The 17,501-nt window shown below is 39.2% G+C and overlaps 1 protein-coding gene and 1 long non-coding RNA gene across 8 annotated transcripts in view; one reads left to right on the top strand and one right to left on the bottom strand.

Annotated features, from left to right (window-relative positions):
- Positions 1-17,501, bottom strand: part of LOC100990608 (contactin-6) — a 320,384-nt gene that overhangs the window by 162,192 nt on the left and 140,691 nt on the right. The gene's annotated exons all lie outside the window — the stretch shown is intronic.
- LOC103783775 (uncharacterized) overlaps positions 7,193-17,501 on the top strand; it is a 61,817-nt gene continuing 51,508 nt past the window's right edge. The window contains exon 1 of the long non-coding RNA XR_003027608.4: positions 7,193-15,363. This is a non-coding gene — a long non-coding RNA (uncharacterized LOC103783775). The remainder of the gene's footprint in view (positions 15,364-17,501) is intronic.

The following is a 17,501-nucleotide window of genomic DNA, read 5'->3' as shown; positions in this document are numbered from 1 at the left end:
AATTCACCAAAGGCTGAAATGGCCAAGATATTCGACAGGAGTATTATGCAGAGAATGACAGTGAGCTAATAGGTAAAATCTTCAAGAAATGTTGGAGTTTAGGGGATGAGAATATGATTGCAACAAAGAGAAGTTATGAGTAGTGCGGGCTAATGGCATGATTTTAATGGCAAAGGAATTAGATATGAAGGAGGAGGGATCATCTGGAAATGGCACGGAGGAGATGGGACGACTGTATCCCTACTGACAGACCTGTGGTAAGAGGGGTATTGGAGAAAAGAATCAGCAGTTCAGCCAGAGAGGAGAAGCATCTTCAGATGGAAGACAAATGTCAGTTGAAGCAACACAGTCAGGGGGACTTTCAGGGAAAACTTTAAGTGTGCAAAGATTTTGCTAATTATTGATTTTGGTTTTAGGAGGCCCAAGAAAGAATTTCACAAGCTGCGGAGGATTGGGAAGTGGGTTCAGATACGGGAACATGCAGAGCTCTATGTAGATGAAGGTTTGGGCAATGAGGGGTGACCTAAGAATTCTAGGCTTGCTGCCTTATGTACACAGGAGTCAACACCTCGTAAAAGCAGAGATGGTGATGTCAAGGCAAATATGGGAGTGAGGATGTGTGTTTTGAGTGTGTGTTTGTGGGAGTCTTGCCAAGACACCTTCTTCACTCCAGCTGTGAAAGTGTGGAGCTCAGGGGAGGACAATTTTATCCAGTGCATCACAGACTCTGACATTTTCCCCTGTTAACTATGGAAAGAAGGTGGAGGATAGAGTGAGCTAACTGGAACCACAGGTAGAGGTGAGATGCTTCTTTAGGACATCTGCCACCTGGGACATGCTTTGAAATGCCAGTGTTGTGTTTGAAGCCTGATTTCTGTTGTCCATTAGACCGAGGTTTAAAGTCCTGGCTCTGCCATTCACTTGCTGTGAAAATTTCAGCAAGCTCAGGAAATGTTTTCCCATATTTTGGCTTACTGGACACATATAAGCTTTTATTAATTTTAATATTTATAGCAATAATAATATTGAGGGCCCATAGTCAGCTAGACTTGCCAAAGAGGAATGTCATAAATTTTAACGTTTGAATCAGCTACATTTTACACCTTTTTAAATAAAAACAATAGGATTGCTTTCTAAATGAGTACTGAGAAAAGTACAAAAACAAAAAACAAAAAACAACAACAACAAAAAAAACAAACAACACAAAAACAGAGAGCCTTTCAGAAGGCTGAGAGGCAGCTGGCAGAGGGTGCAGCCTCCAGCACAGTTGTTTATATTTGATTACTTTTGCTTAAAAATGGATGAAATAATTAAAATAAAATCCTTTGTGCTCAAGGGACATACCCTAGTAAGAACTCTAGTAGCTTGTTTGGATGGGATTTCTGGAAGAATTACAGGAGGGTTATATAATCTCCATTCATAAAAATAGAATTGATTTATGCAAAACAACTCATTAATATGTATGTGAAAGTAGATCTCTCAACCGCACAATTCTCAAAAAGGAGGAAAAACACCTGCAATTGACTTGTTAAATCACGTCTATAGATGTAGACTCTTCCTTATTTGCATTTTCTGTCATGAGTAGAAACATTGCCTAGGAGGATAGTATTTCTGGCAAGGAAATACAGTTTGAAAACCTATTGCTTTGGTTAATGCTCAAGCACATTTTTTTCCTGGTGCTTTATTCCAATGGCATTCATATAATTCCTTTTTTAAAAAGTGAGTCTGCATTTATACTTTGGCAGATGCATAAATACAGAAAATAGACCTTATTTTACTTACTGCTTGGACTTATGTTTGACACATATGGTAGGTGCTTAATAAATATGCATTGTTTGGATGCATAAATGGATAGTTGAATGACCATCTTAGTGGTGGGAAATAGCAATTACCATTTGTTTTTCCCCTAAGATTTCTTTACATCATAATAGAGCTATTCCTTCTATCACCTTGTGTTGACCCCTATGGTAATGCTATTTGATTGTCTTTAGACATTAACCTAAGGTTCATTTTGAGACTGTTTGCTACCCACCGTCTGATATCTGTCCAGGGCAGCACCATCAGTGTTACCTGTGATCTTGTTAAACATGTAGAATCTTGGGCCTGGCTTTAGACCTACTGAATCAGAATTTGCATTTAATAAGATCTCCAAGTGATTCCTGTGCACATTAAAATTTGACAAGCATTAGTTGAATGATTAAGGAAGCGGTTAAGATGTCAGAATGTCTGGCATCAAATCCTAGCTTCACTATTTACTTATTCTTTTTTTTTTTTGAGATGGAGTTTCTCTCTTGTTGTCCAGGCTGGAGTGCAATGGAGTTTCACTCATGTCGCCCAGGCTGGAGTGCAACGGCACGATCTCAGCTCACTGCAACCTCCGCCTCTCAGGTTCAAGCAATCCTCCTGCATCAGCCTCCCAAGTAGCTGGGATTACAGGCGCCCACCACACCTGGCTAATTTTTGTATTTTTAGTGGAGACAGAGTTTCACCATGTTGGCCAACCTAGTCTCAAACTCCTGAACTCACGCAATCCACCCACCTTGGCCTCCTAAAGTGCTGAGATTACAGGCCCAACTTCACTATTTCTTGATGTCCTTGGGCACATTACTTCACTTCTCTGAACTTAATTTTCCTTATATATAAAATTGAAATTATAATAGTAGCTTCTATTTTACATGGTAGTTTTGAGGATTAAACTAGATTATCCTGTTTAATTAGAAATAACTGTAGGAAGGTTGGTACTTACTTTGAGGAAAATACAACTAAAGCATACATCACAGAGAATGTGATCAACATCACAGAACTTGAAACACTCATGTGGTTTATTTGTATAAATTCCCATTATTCCCTCACTGGTACAAAAATAGAGAAGAAAGTAACATAAATGTACTTACATCAATTTGAGAACTAGAATATGTTACCTTCCCAAAGTATCCATCTTGGAAATAGGGAAGGAGAGTTAGCCTCATAAAAGCACATGAAGGAATGCTCAAAGGAAATACTCGAAACCTAGTTTTCTGAAATTGGTAAGCAGAAGCTCTGGAGTCAGTTACAGGTTGTGAGCCTTCCACCAAGAAGAGCCACCTAACATACCAACAAAATAAGCATTAGATTCACTTAAAATTTGACAAATTTAGCAACTCCTTTCTATTGTCTGCATTTTAGAGAATCTATTGATGCTCTTGTAACAGCTACAGTCAGAGAATAGTGAGATGCCCAGTGACATTGGCTATAGTGGTAGCAAACCAGGCACATAGTTTGGGAATTTTTTTTTTTAACAAATGTTATGTAAAAGGCTTAATAGATACCTAATACATGGTAGCTATTATTTTTGAGATATGCTATAGGAAGCTACCATAAGAAAGCCAGCATTGCATGTCTGTGAGGGGACTATAATCCACGGAATCACCCACTGCTCTTGATGCAGGTTCACAGGAGAAGCTTCCCTCAGGCTTTTTACACTCAGAGTGATTATACTCACAAAAACAGTTGTTATATTTTTATCCAATGAAAGATATGTACCGCTCTTTGCCTTGGTCACTAATTCTAAAGCTTTTTAAAGCTCAATTTTCATAATGGATTGGATCTCATGGCATGAATTTTTATTCTCCTCTGGTTCTCTTTGGATTTTATTCTCCTTTGGTTTCACTTACAATTCAAGCCTCTTTTTTTTTTTTAAACCATATAGTCTATTTTAATAGCTATCAGATATTAAGACTTACTGTAAGACTGCAGTAATTACTAGAATATGGCATTTACAAATACAACAAAGGAAGAGAGAAAAAAAGAGGTCAATAGCAGGCTCAAGCAGGCATGCAGATTTAATTCCCTTTAGGAATGGCACTGTAGAACAGCAAAGAAAGGACTGCATCTTTCATATATGTTCTGGCTCAATTGGATCCCTATAGAAAAAAATTGTATATTGAACCAATTTTACACCATGAAAATAAATGAATAAATAAATAAAATGCAGGTGCATTATAATTTAAATACGAAGGACAAAATACACTATAGAAGATAACAGGAAAATATGATCTCAAGGAAGGAAAACAGTTCTTAAACTTTTTACAAAAAACATCTCAAAAAGAAAAAGACAAATAGATTGAACTATGTTAAATTTAAATTTTTCTGTTTATCAAAAGACATGATTAAGAGAGTGAAAAGGCAAGCGACACAGTAGAAGCGGTTTCCTACACAAAAAAGCAACATTGTGCTCTTCTCTAGAATCAATCACTAATGAAAACAAAGACAACCCAACTAAAATATGGAAAAATGAATTAAGTTATTCCTAGAAACCAAGGAGAGGGAGGGAGGTTTCCAAATAGCCAATAATAATTTTAAAAAGTGCCCAATTTCATTAGTGATCAGGAAACAGAAGCTAAACCAAAATGAGATACTTTTTACTATCCCCCTGCAAAAGGCTAAAATTTTTAAAAAGACTGATCATATCAAGTATTGTCAAGAATATAGAAAAAAACATTACTGGAAAGAGTACAAATTAATAAAATCACTATAGACAACAATTTGGTGTTATCTTTTAAAATTGTCATATGCATGCCCAATTTCCCGATAATTCTGATTTCTGGTATATACAACAGAGAAATATTTACACAGATCTTCCAAAAGATATGTGCAAGAATAATCATAGAAGAATGCACTTAGAAATAATACAATTTTCCAATAACAGTAAAAGTTCCACATAAACTGCATTATATTCATACAATAAAATATTATATGTGATCAGAAAAATGAACTACAGCTACCTACAACAATATAAAAGGATCTCAGAAACATAGTTGGCTAATAAGCCAGACTTGAAGCAATATATTATATATTGCATGATTTTATTCATATAAAATTAAAAAGCAATAATAATTACAAATTCACAAGTCAAGATATGGCTCATCTTTGAGGCAGAAGGAGGATGTCATAACTAGAAGGGGATATAATGGGCAGACCTTCTGGGGGTGTTGGAAATATCTATTCCTGGATCTGGCTTAATAATACTTCATTGATCTATCTGCTCATGTTTTTTTTACTTTTCTGTATATATTATACTTCTAGGGAAAAGAAGAGCATAAATTAATACCTTAAAACAAGCTTGTCCAACCTACAGCCCTCAGGCTGCATGCAACCCAGGATGGCTTTGAATGTGGCCCAACAAAAATTCATACATTTTCTTAAAACGTTATGAGATTTTTTTTCAATTTTTTTTTTTTAGCTCATCAGCTAAAAATTAGTGTATTTTATATGTGGCCCAAGACAATTCTTCTTCCACTGTAGCCCAGGGAAGCCAAAAGATTGGACACTCCTGCTTTAAAACATAATTAACATTTCAATGGATTTCCATCAAAACTCTTTATTATTTGTATTTGCTGTTTATTTGTTTGTTTTTGGCTTTCTTATTGTTCCAATAATGTTATTTATTTATTTATATTCCTTTTTTTATTTCAATAGGTTTTTGGGAAACAGGTGGTGTTTGGTTACATGAATAAGCTTTTTAGTGGTGATTTCTGAGATTTTGGCGTACCCGTCACCTGAGCCACGTACACTGTACCCAATATGTAATCTTTTATCCCTCACCAACCCCCACCCTTTCCCCCAATCCCCAAAATCCAACGTATCATTCTTATGCTTTGGGTACACATAGCTTAGCTCTCACATATGAATAAGAACGTATGATGTTTGATTTTCCGTTCCTGAGTTACTTCACTTACAATAATAGTCTCCAATTCCATCTAGGTTGCTGTGAATGCCATTATTTCATTCCTTTTTATGGCTGAGTAGTATTCAATGCTATATATATATTATATATATATGTAATATATATTATATATATGTAATATATATATTATATATGTTATATATATTATATATGTTATATATGTTATATATATTATATATGTAATATATATGTTATATATGTTATATATATTATATATGTAATATATATGTTATATATATTTTATATATATGTTATATATATATATATCACATTTTCTTTACCTACTTGTTGATTGATGGGCATTTGGGTTGGTTCCATATTTTGCTATTGCAAATTGTGCTACTATAAACACGTGTGTGCAAAGATTTTTTTGTCAGGCCTCTGAGCCCAGGCCAGGCCATCGCATCCCCTGCAACTTGCACGTATACATCCAGATGGCCTGAAGTAACTGAAGGTCCACAAAAGAAGTAAAAGCAGCCTTAACTGATGACATTCCACCATTGTGATTTGTTCCTGCCCCACCCTAACTGATCAATGTACTTTGTAATCTCCCCCACCCTTAAGAAGGTACTTTGTAGTCTCCCCCACCCTTAAGAAGGTTCTTTGTAATTCTCCCCACCCTTGAGAATGTACTTTGTGAGATCCACCCCTGCCCACCAGAGAACAATCCCCTTTGACTGTAATTTTCCATTACCTTCCCAAATCCTATAAAACGGCCCCACCCCTATCTCCCTTCGCTGACTCTCTTTTCAGACTCAGCCCACCTGCACCCAGGTGAAATAAACAGCCATGTTGCTCACACAAAGCCTGTTTGGTGGTCTCTTCACAGGGACGCGCATGAAATTTGGTGCCGTGACTCGGATCGGGGGACATCCCTTGGGAGATCAATCCCCCGTCCTCCTGCTCTTTGCTCCTACCTCTCTACCTCTTCTCCGCTTTCCTGGGGCAGGGGCAAGTACCCCTCAACCCCTTCTCCTTCACCCTCAGTGGCAAGTCCCACTTTTCTAGGAGGCAAGAACCCCCAAACCCCTTCCCTCCGTGTCTCTATGCTCTCTTTTCTCTGGGTTTGCTTCCTTCACTATGGGCAACCTTCCACCCTCCATTCCTCCTCCTTCTCCCTTAGCCTGTGTGCTCAGGAACTTAAACCTCTTCAACACACACCTGACCTAAAACCTAAACACCTTATTTTCTTCTGCAACACCGCTTGGCCCCAATACAAACTTGACAATGGCTCTAAATGGCCAGAAAACGGCACGTTCGATTTCTCCATCCTGCAAGACCTAAATAATTTTTGTCGAAAAATGGGCAAATGGTCTGAGGTGCCTTACGTCCAGGCATTTTTCACACTTTGTTCCCTCCCTAGCCTCTGTTCCCAGTGCGATTCCTCCCAGATCCTCCTTCTTTCCCTCCCGCCTGTCCCCTCGGTCCCAACCCCAAGCATCGCTGAGTCTTCCCAGTCTTCCTTTTCTACAGACCCATCTGACCTTTCCCGTCCTCCCCAAGCTGCTCATTGCCAGACCCAGCTAAGTCCCAATACTTCCTCAGCCTCCCCTCCTCACACCCGGTCTGGCTTACAGTTTCGTTCTGTGACTAGCCCTCCCCCACCTGCCGAGCAATTTACTCTTTAAAAGGTGGCTGGAGCAAAAGGCATAGTCAAGGTTAATGCTTCTTTTTCTTTATCCCAAATCAGATAGCGTTTAGGCTCTTTTTCATCAAATATAAAAACCCAGCCCAGTTCCTGACTTGTTTGGCAGCAACCCTGAGACGCTTTACAGCCCTAGACCCTAAAAGGTCAAAAGGCCGTCTTATTCTCAAAATACATTTTATTACCCAATCTGCTCCCGACATTAAATAAAACTCCAAAAATTAAATTCCGGCCCTCAAACCCCACAACAGGATTTAATTAACCTCACCTTCAAGGTGTACAATAATAGAAAAAAGTTGCAATTCCTTGCCTCCACTGTGAGACAAACCTCAGCCATGTCTCCAGCACACAAGAACTTCCAAACGCCTGAACCACAGCGGCCAGTTATTTCTCCAGAACCTCCTCCCCCAGGAGCTTGCTACACGTGCCAGAAATCTGGCCACCAAGCCAAGGAATGCCCACAGCCCAGGATTCCTCCTAAGCCGCATCCCATCTGTGTGGGACCCCACTGAAAATCGGACTGTTCAACTCACCTGGCAGCCACTCCCAGAGCCCCTGAAACTCTGGCCCAGGGCTCTCTGACTGACTCCTTCCCAGATCTTCTCGGCTTAGCAGCTGAAGACTGACACTGCCTGATTGCCTCGGAAGCCCCCTAGACCATCACGGATGCCGAGCTTTGGGTAACTCTCACAGTGGAAGGTAAGTCCGTCCCCTTCTTAATCAATATGGAGGCCACCCACTCCACGTTACCTTCTTTTCAAGGGCCTGTTTCCCTTGCCTCCATAACTGTTGTGGGTATTGACGGCCAAGCTTCAAAACCCCTAAAAACTCCCCCACTCTGGTACCAACTTGGACAACACTCTTTTATGCACTCTTTTTTAGTTATCCCCACCTGCCCAGTTCCCTTATTAGGCCGAGATATTTTAACCAAATTATCTGCTTCCCTGACTATTCCTGGATTACAGCTGTGTCTCATTGCCGCCCTTCTCCCCAACCCAAAGCCTCCTTCGCGTCTTCCTCTCGTATTCCCCCACCTTAACCCACAAGTATGGGACATCTCTACTCCTTCCCTGGCAACTGATCACATGCCCATTACCATCCCGTTAAAACCTAATCACCCTTACCCCGCTCAACGCTCATATCCTATCCCACAGCATGCTTTCAAAGGATTAAAGCCTGTTATCACTCGCCTGCTACAGCATGGGCTTCTAAAACCTATAAACTCTCCTTACAATTCCCCCATTTTACCTGTCCAAAAACTGGATAAGTCTTGCAGATTAGTTCAGGATCTGCGTCTTATCAACCAAACTGTTTTGCCCATCCACCCTGTGGTGCCCAACCCGTACACTCTTCTGTCCTCAATACCTTCCTCCACAACTCACTATTCTGTTCTCCATCTTAAAGATGCTTTTTTCACTATTCCCCTGCACCCCTCGTCCCAGCCTCTCTTTGCTTTCACTTAGACTGACCCTGACACCCATTAGGCTCAGCAAATTACCAAGGCTGTACTGCTGCAAAGCTTCACAGACAGCCCCCATTACTTCAATCAAGCCCAAATTTCTTCCTCATCTGTTACCTATCTCGGCATAATTCTCATAAAAACACACGTGCTTTCCCTGCCAATCGTGTCCCACTGATCTCTCAAACCCAGCACCTTCTACAAAACAACTCCTTTCCTTCCTAGGCATGGTTAGCGTGGTCGGAATTCTTACACAAGAGCCAGGACCACACCCTGTAGCTTTTCTGTCCAAACAACTTGACCTTACTGTTTTAGCCTCGCCCTCATGTCTGTGTGCAGTGGCTGCCGCTGCTTTAATACTTTTAGAGGCCCTCAAAATCACAAACGTTATCAGTCCTCCAGGCCCAAGTTGACTCTTCAGCTGCAGTTGTCCTCCAAAACCGCCGAGGCCTTGACTTACTTACTGCTGAAAAAGGAGGACTCTGCATATTCTTAAATGAGGAGTGTTGTTTTTACCTAAATCAATCTGGCCTGGTGTATGACAACATAAAAAAACTCAAGGATAGAGCCCAAAAACTTGCCAACCAAGCAAGTAATTATGCTGAACCCCCTTGGGCACGCTCTAATTGGATGTCCTGGGTCCCCCCAATTCTTAGTCCTTTAATACCCATTTTTCTCCTCCTTTTATTCGGACCTTGTATCTTCCCTTTAGCTTCTCAATTCATCCAAAACCGTATCCAGGCCATCACCAATCATTCTCTACGACAAATGTTTCTTCTGACATCCCCACAATATCACCCCTTACCACAAGACCTCCCTTCAGCTTAATCTCTCCCACTCTAGGTTCCCACGCCGCCCCTAATCCCGCTTGAAGCAGCCCTGGGAAACATCGCCCATTCTCTCTCCATACCACCCCCCAAAAATTTTCACCGCTCCAACACTTCAACACTATTTTGTTTTATTTGTCTTATTAATATAAGAAGGCAGGAATGTCAGGCCTCTGAGCCCAGGCCAGGCCATCGCATCCCCTGTGACTTGCACGTATACATCCAGATGGCCTGAAGTAACTGAAGATCCACAAAAGAAGTAAAAACAGCCTGAACTGATGACATTCCACCATTGTGATTTGTTCCTGCCCCATCCTAACTGATCTATGTACTTTGTAATCTCCCCCACCCTTAAGAAGGTACTTTGTAGTCTCCCCCACCCTTAAGAAGGTTCTTTGTAATTCTCCCCACCCTTGAGAATGTACTTTGTGAGATCCACCCCTGCCCACCAGAGAACAATCCCCTTTGACTGTAATTTTCCATTACCTTCCCAAATCCTATAAAACGGCCCCACCCTATCTCCCTTCACTGACTCTCTTTTCAGACTCAGCCCGCCTGCACCCAGGTGAAATAAACAGCAGTGTTGCTCACACAAAGCCTGTTTGGTGGTCTCTTCACACGGACGCGCATGAAATTTTTTTCTTTTTTTTTTTTTTAAGTATAATAACTTCTTTTCCTCTGGGTAGACACCAAGTAGTGGGATTGCTGGATCAAACGGTAGATCTACTTTTAATCCTTTAAGGAATCTCCCTCACTGTTTTCCATAGTGATTGTACTAGTTTACATTCCCACCAACAGTGTAAAACTGTTCCCTTTTCACCACATCCATGCCAATGTCTATTATTTTTTGAGTTTTTGATTATGGCAATTCTTGCAGGAGGGAGGTCGTATTGCATTGTGGTTTTGATTTACATTTTTCTGATAATTGGCAATGTTAAGCATTTTCCCATTTGTGCTTGCTTGCCATTTGTATATCTTCTTTGAGAATTGTCTATTCATGTCCTTAGCCCACTTTTTAATGGGATTGTTTGTTTTTTTCTTGCTGATTTATTTGAGTTCCTTGTAGATTCTCGATATCACTCATTCGTTGGATAAATAGATTGTGAAGATCTTTTCCCACTCTGTAGGTTGTCTGTAAACTCTCATGATTATTTCTTTGGCTGTGCAGAAGCTTTTTAGTTTAATTAAGTCCCATCTATTTATCTTTGTTTTTGTTGTGTTTGCTTTGTGTTCTTGGTCATGAAATCTTTGCCTAAGCCAATGTCTGGAAGTGTTGTTCCAATGTTATTTTCCATTATCTTTATGGTTTCAGGTCTTATATTTAGTCTTTGATACATCTTGAGTTGATTTTTGTATAAGGTGAGAGATGAGGATCCAGTTTCATTCTTCTACACGGGGCTTTTCAATGATGCCAGCACCATTTGTTGAATACGATGTCCTTTCCACACTGCATATTTTTGTTTGCTTTGTTGAGGATCAGTTGACTGCAAGTTTTTGGCTTTATTTCTGGGTTCTCTATTCTGTTCCACTGGTCTATGTGCCTATGTTTATACCAGTACCATGTTGCTTTGGTGACTATGGCCTCAGAGAAAAAGGTGAAGTCAGGTAATGTGATGCCTCCACATTTGTTCTTTTTGCTTAGTCTTGCTTTGGCTGTGTGGGCTCTTTTTTGGTTCCATGTAAATTTTAGGATTGTTTTTGCTAGTTCTGAGAAGAATGATGGTGCCATCTTGATGGGAATTGCACTGACTTTGTAGATTGCTTTTGGCAGTGTGGTCATTTTCACAATATTGATTCTCCCCATCCATGAGCATGGGATGTGTTTCTATTTGTTTGTGTCGTCTATGATTTCTTTCAGCAGTGTTTCGTAGTTTTCCTTGTAGAGGTCTTTCACATCCTTGATTAGGTATATTCCTAAGTGTTTGTTTGTTTGTTTGTTTTTGCAGATATTGTGAAAGGGGTGGAGTTCTTGATTTGATTTTCAGCTTGGTCGCTGTTGGTAGGCAGCAGAGCTACCGATTTGTGTACTTTAATTTTGTATCTGGAAACTTTGGTGAATTCATTTACCAGTTCCAGAAGATTTTTGGATGAATCTTTAGGGTTTTTTAGGTATACAATCGTAACGTCAGCAAACAGAGACAGTTTGACTTCTTTTTTATCAATTTGGATACCCTTTATTTCTTTCTCTTTTCTGAATGCTCTGGCTAGGACTTCCAGTACTATGTTGAATAGAAGGAGTCAAAGTGGGCATCCCTATCTTGTTCCAGTTCTATATCTTACCGGTTTAATCTAGGAGAGTTGTATATTTCCAGGAATTTATCCATCTCCTCTAGGTTTTCTAGTTTATGCATGTGAAGGTGTTCATAGTAGCCTTCCATAATCTTTTGTATTTCTGTGATATCAGTTGTAATATCTCCCGTTTCATTTCTAATAGAGTTTATTTGGATCTTCTCTCTTCTTTTCTTGGTTAATCTCACTAACAGTCTATCAATTTTATTTATCTTTTCAAAGAGGCAGCTTTTTGTTTGATCATTCAGGAGCAGATTATTTAATTTCCATGTATTTGCCTGGTTTTGAGGGATCCTTTTGGAGTTGATTTCCAATTTTATTTCACTGTGGTCTGAGAGAGTACTTGATATAATTTCGATTTTCTTAAATTTACTGAGACTTGTTTTGTGGCCTATCATATGGTCTATCCTGAAGAATGTTCCATGTGCTGATGAATAGAATGTGTATTCCACAGTTGTTGGATAGAATTTTCTGTAAATATCTGTTAAGTTCATTTGTTCTAGAATATAGTTTAAGTCCATTGTTTCTTTGTTGACTTTCTGTCTTGATGACTTGTCTAGTGCTGTCAGTGGAGTGTTAAAGTCCTCCACTATTATTGTGTTGCCATCTGTCTCATTTCTTAGGTATAGTAGTAATTGTTTTATAAATTTGGGAGCACCAGTGTTAGGTGCATATATATTTAGAACTGTGATATTTTCTTGTTGGACTAATCCTTTTATCATTATATAATGTCCCTCTTTGTTTGTTTAAACTGCTGTTGCTTTAAAGTATGTTTTGTCTGATATAAGAATAGCTACTCCTGCTTGCTTTTGGTGTCCATTTGCACGGAATATCTTTTTCCACCCATTTACTGTAAGTAAATTTGAGTTCTTCTGTGTTAGTTGAGTCTCCTGAAGACAGCAGAAACTTGATTGGAGAATTCTCGTTTATTCTGCCATTCCGTATCTTTTAAGTGAAGCATTTAGGCCATTCACTTTCTATGTTAGTATTGAGATGTGAGGTACTATTCTATTCACCGTGCTATTTTGTTGCCTGAATACCTTGTGGTTTTTTTTGTTTTGTTTTCTGTTTTCTTTTTTTTTTTTTTTTACATTGTGTTATTGTTATATAGGTTCTGTGAGATGTATGCTTCAAGGAGGTTCTATTTTTGTGTATTTTGAAGATTTGTTTCAGATTTAGAGCTCTTTTTAGCTGTTCTTGTGGTGTTGGCTTGGTAGTGGCAAATTCTCCCAGCATTTATTTGTCTGGAAAAGACTGTGTCTTTCCTTCATTTGTGAAGCTTACTTTAACTGGATACAAAATTCTTGACTAATAGTTGTTTTGTTTAAGGAGGCTAAAAATAGAATCCCAACCCCTTTTAGCTTGTAGGGTTCCTGCTAAGAAATCTTCTGTTAATCTGATAGGTTTTCCTTTATAGGTTACCTGATGCTTTTGTCTCATAGCTATTAAGAGTCTTTCCTTTGTCTCAACTTTTGATAACCTAATGACTATATGCCTAGGTGATTATCTTTTTGTGATGAATTTCCCATATGTTCTTTGAGCTTCTTGTATTTGGATGTCTAGATCTCTAGCAAAGCTGAGGAAGTTTTCCTGGATTATTCTCTCAGATATATTTTCCAAATTGTTAGATTTCTCTTCTTCCTCGGGAACACGAATTATTCTTAGGTTTGGGTATTTAATGTAGTCTCAAACTTCTTGGAAGCTTTGCTCGTTTTTTAAAAATTATTATTATTATTATTATTGTTTGTCTTTGATGGACTGGGTTAATTTGAAAGCCTTGTGTTAGAGCTCTGAAGTTCTTTCTTCTGCTTGTTTGATTCTATTGCTTAGACTTTCCAATGCATTTTACATTACTCTGTGTCCTAGATTTCCAGAACTTGTGATTGTTTTTTATTTATACTATCTATTTCACCGAAGAATTTTCCTTTAATTTTCTGTATCATGTTTTTAATTTCTTTAAGCTGGACTTCACCTTTTTTTGGTGGCTTCTTTTTTTTTCTTTTTGAAACAGAGTCTCGCACTGTTGCCCAGGCTGGAGTGCAGTGGCGTGATCACAGCTCACTGCAAGCTCTGCCTCCCAGGTTCACGCCATTCTCCTGCCTCAGCCTCCCAAGTAGCTGGGACTACAGGTGCCCACCACCACGCCTGGCTAATTTTATGTATTTTTTAGTAGAGACAGGCTTTCACCATGATAGCCAGGATGGTCTTGATCTCCTGACCTCGTGATCCACCCGCCTCAGTCTCCCAAAGTGCTGGGATTACAGGCGTGAGCCACCGCGCCTGGTCTCTGGTGCCTTCTTGATTAGCTTAATAATTAACCTTCTGAATTATTTTCCTGGCAATTCAGAAGTTTCATCTTGGCTTGGATCCATTGCAGGTGAGCTGGCATAATCTTTTGGGGGAGTTGAAGAACCTTATTTTGTCATATTATCATAATTGTCTCTCTGGTTTCTTCTCATTTGGGTACATTATGTCAGAGGGAAGATCTGGGATTCAAGGGCTGCTGTTCAGTCTTTTGTCCCATGGGGTGCTCCCTTGTTTTGGTGTTCTCCCCCTTCCCCTAGGAATGGGGCTTCCTGAGAACTGAACTGTAGTGATTGCTTTGCTCTTCTGGATCTAGCACCCAGTGGAGCTACCAGGCTCTGATTGGTACTGGGGAGTGTCTGCAGAGTCCTGTAATGTGATCCATCTTTAGGTCTTGCAGCTGTGGATACCACTACCTGCTCTGGTGGCGATAGTAGGGGAGTGAAGTGAACTCTGTGAGGGTCCTTGGTTGTGTTTTTGTTTAGCGCTGGTTTTGTGTTGGTTGGCCTCCAGTCAGGAGATGGCGCTTCGGGAGTGCATCAGCTGTGGTCCTATACGGAGGATGGAAGCTTGCTCTAGGGACATTTTGTTAAGTATTCAGGTTTCTCAGGTGGTGGGCAGGGCGATAGAGCTTTCAAGACATTATGATTTTGTCTTTGGCTACAAGGACACATAGAGAAAGACCACCAGCTTGGGATAGGGATAAGGTGTGTCTGAGCTCAGCCTCTCCTTGGGTGGGGCTTGCTGCAGCTGCTGTGAGGGATGGGGGTACAGTTCCCAGTCCGATGGAGTTATATTCCCAGGGGGATTATGGCTGCCTCTGCTGAGTCATACAGTTCACCAGGGAAGTGAGGGAAAACGCAGTCACAGGCCTCACCCCACCCCCACACAGCGTGAGTCCTAAAGGCCAGTCTCACTCCCACCATGCCCCACCCGCCCCCAGCAGCACTGAGTCTATTTCCGGACAGCTAGTGACCAGGGCTGAGAACCTGCCCCAGACCACCAGCCTCCCTATTGAGAAAGCAAGCAGACTCACAGTTTTTCTGCAACTCAGGGAGCCTGCAGCGGTGATCCAGTTCTTTCAAAGGGTTTGTGGATTCTCTCGGCTTTCCTGGTATGTTCCTGGGGTAGTTTCTGGGGCAAACTATGATGTGAGTCTCCACATGCTGCTCTGTCCCTCCCAGCAGGAGCTGCAAGCTAGTCTTGCCGCTTATCCGCCATCTTCTCTCCTGTATTTGCTATTTAAACACCTGAATCTGATTTACTTTTTAGACAATATTGGATATATATTCAGATAATTATATACACATTATTACTTATAAATGCTCTTTATATGTATTATATATTTATTTATATATAAACAATAGAAATATTTGATCCTTTAATGCAAAAAACTGTCACTGTAATTTGAACCAATTTTATAAATCTTAGAAGCAAAATCTTTATGTGCTATGTTCATAAATTCCTTGAAACAGTTTGTCAAATAACATAGGAGTAATAAACAAGCATTTCAGCTTGCGCATCTGTCTCAGTTTTGTAAATCAGAAACTCCCAGTTTTGATAGAATGGATCCCCTACTTTCTTATATTTTCCTCTCCCATCCAACTCTTAGCCTGTGCAATTTTATTCAAATGAACTAAAAAGACTAGCTCCTGCTGAATATAAGTAGAAGTAGGCAGTGGGAGAAGGCCTGAATTTTGAAAAAGTACCATTTCTGATAAGACACATAAATAGATTTCCAGCAGCGATAGTGTGGGAAAAAATGAGGTTAAAGCATTGAAAAATCTACTACCCTGTTGATTTTAAATATAAATATAACAGTGGCTTGCTATAATTTAACCATGCAACTGCTTACAGTCTATTTGTTTAAGATCTGAATTATTTTTAAAAGCAAAGACAAAGTTTTCTCCTTGATATGATAACAATTGGTGGTTATGCTGTTATTTCATTAAGACAAATTGAGAATATTAAATCCATTGTAACATTGTTTATGCTATTTGCAAATGATACTGAAAAATCAATACTAATTTACCAACTTTTTTAATTTAAGAAATTAAAGAAAAAATATTTCTTCACGGCTTTTGTTCAGTTAGTTCTTTTCTGATGTAGAAAAAAGGTTAAAAGCCATTTAGCATTTTCATTTATAATTAGGTATGCATTACCCACTTAATACGCACTTCGCAATTATCGGAGACTTTACAATTTCCAAAAGCATTTTTAAGTGTTATTTTTAAAGCTTCTTCTCCTGGGTCTTAATTTCTTTTTCTGATATAAATGCACTTTATCACCATATCATCGGGAGCATGTATAACTGCTTTTACATTTCTTATATATGAACGAATTTTAAAGAAATTTGGAAACTCTTAAAATTTATTTCTGAATGTGAGGGGTTTTGTTCTTGCTTATAAGACCCTGGTCAAAAGATAGAAATAAAAATATTTATCACCTTTAAATACACAAATATCTTAGAATCCTTCTGCAAGGAGTCAAAGACCTTTATGTTACGACTTTATCTTTTTTGTTTTTCTTTGAATATGGCATTAAATTCATGAGAATTCTGATTTACTTCCTCTGTCTACAAAATAAATATAAATTTAAAAAGTTGTTTTAAGAAGGAAATGTTAGAAATTCTGGGTCTGCTGTAGGTTAGTTGACCTTGGGCAAGTAACATAGTTGTCTTGCCTTTTAATGTTTTCACCTGTAAAACATGGTTAAGAATAGCTTACAGGTATAGAATAAAGATGAATGGCATGGCAGGTGTAAAACCCTTTGCATTCCTCTGGAAAAAATTATGATAATTGTAAATGCCTACATGTTTATAGCCCTTTAAAATGCATTCTTACTGCATTTTAACCTTGAACCATTTAAAATCAATCCTATGATGTGGTGCAAGAATTCGTTCACTCCATTGTATATGATAAAAACTGAGGTTTGAGATGCCCCCTAAGTATATGTGCTATGGTTTTGATAATATTAATAATATCATTAATATGTCAGACTAACATATTTAAGGAAATAGTACGTGGTATTTCAAACTACATTTTTTTTTTTTTTTTTTTTGAGATGGAGTCTCGTTCTGTTGCCCAGACTGGAGTGTACTGGCACGATCTCAGCTCACTGCAACCTCTGCCTCCCCGGTTCATGCGATTCTCCTGTCTCAGCCTCCCGAGTAGCTGGGATTACAGGTGCACACCACCACACCCGGCTAATTTTTTGTATTTTTTATAGAGACGTGGTTTCACTATGTTGGCC

The sequence above is a fragment of the Pan paniscus genome, chromosome 2 (genome assembly GCF_029289425.2).
Source record: "Pan paniscus chromosome 2, NHGRI_mPanPan1-v2.0_pri, whole genome shotgun sequence".
Taxonomy (NCBI): Eukaryota; Metazoa; Chordata; class Mammalia; order Primates; family Hominidae; genus Pan; species Pan paniscus.
This window is presented reverse-complemented; position numbering and strand designations above follow the sequence as displayed.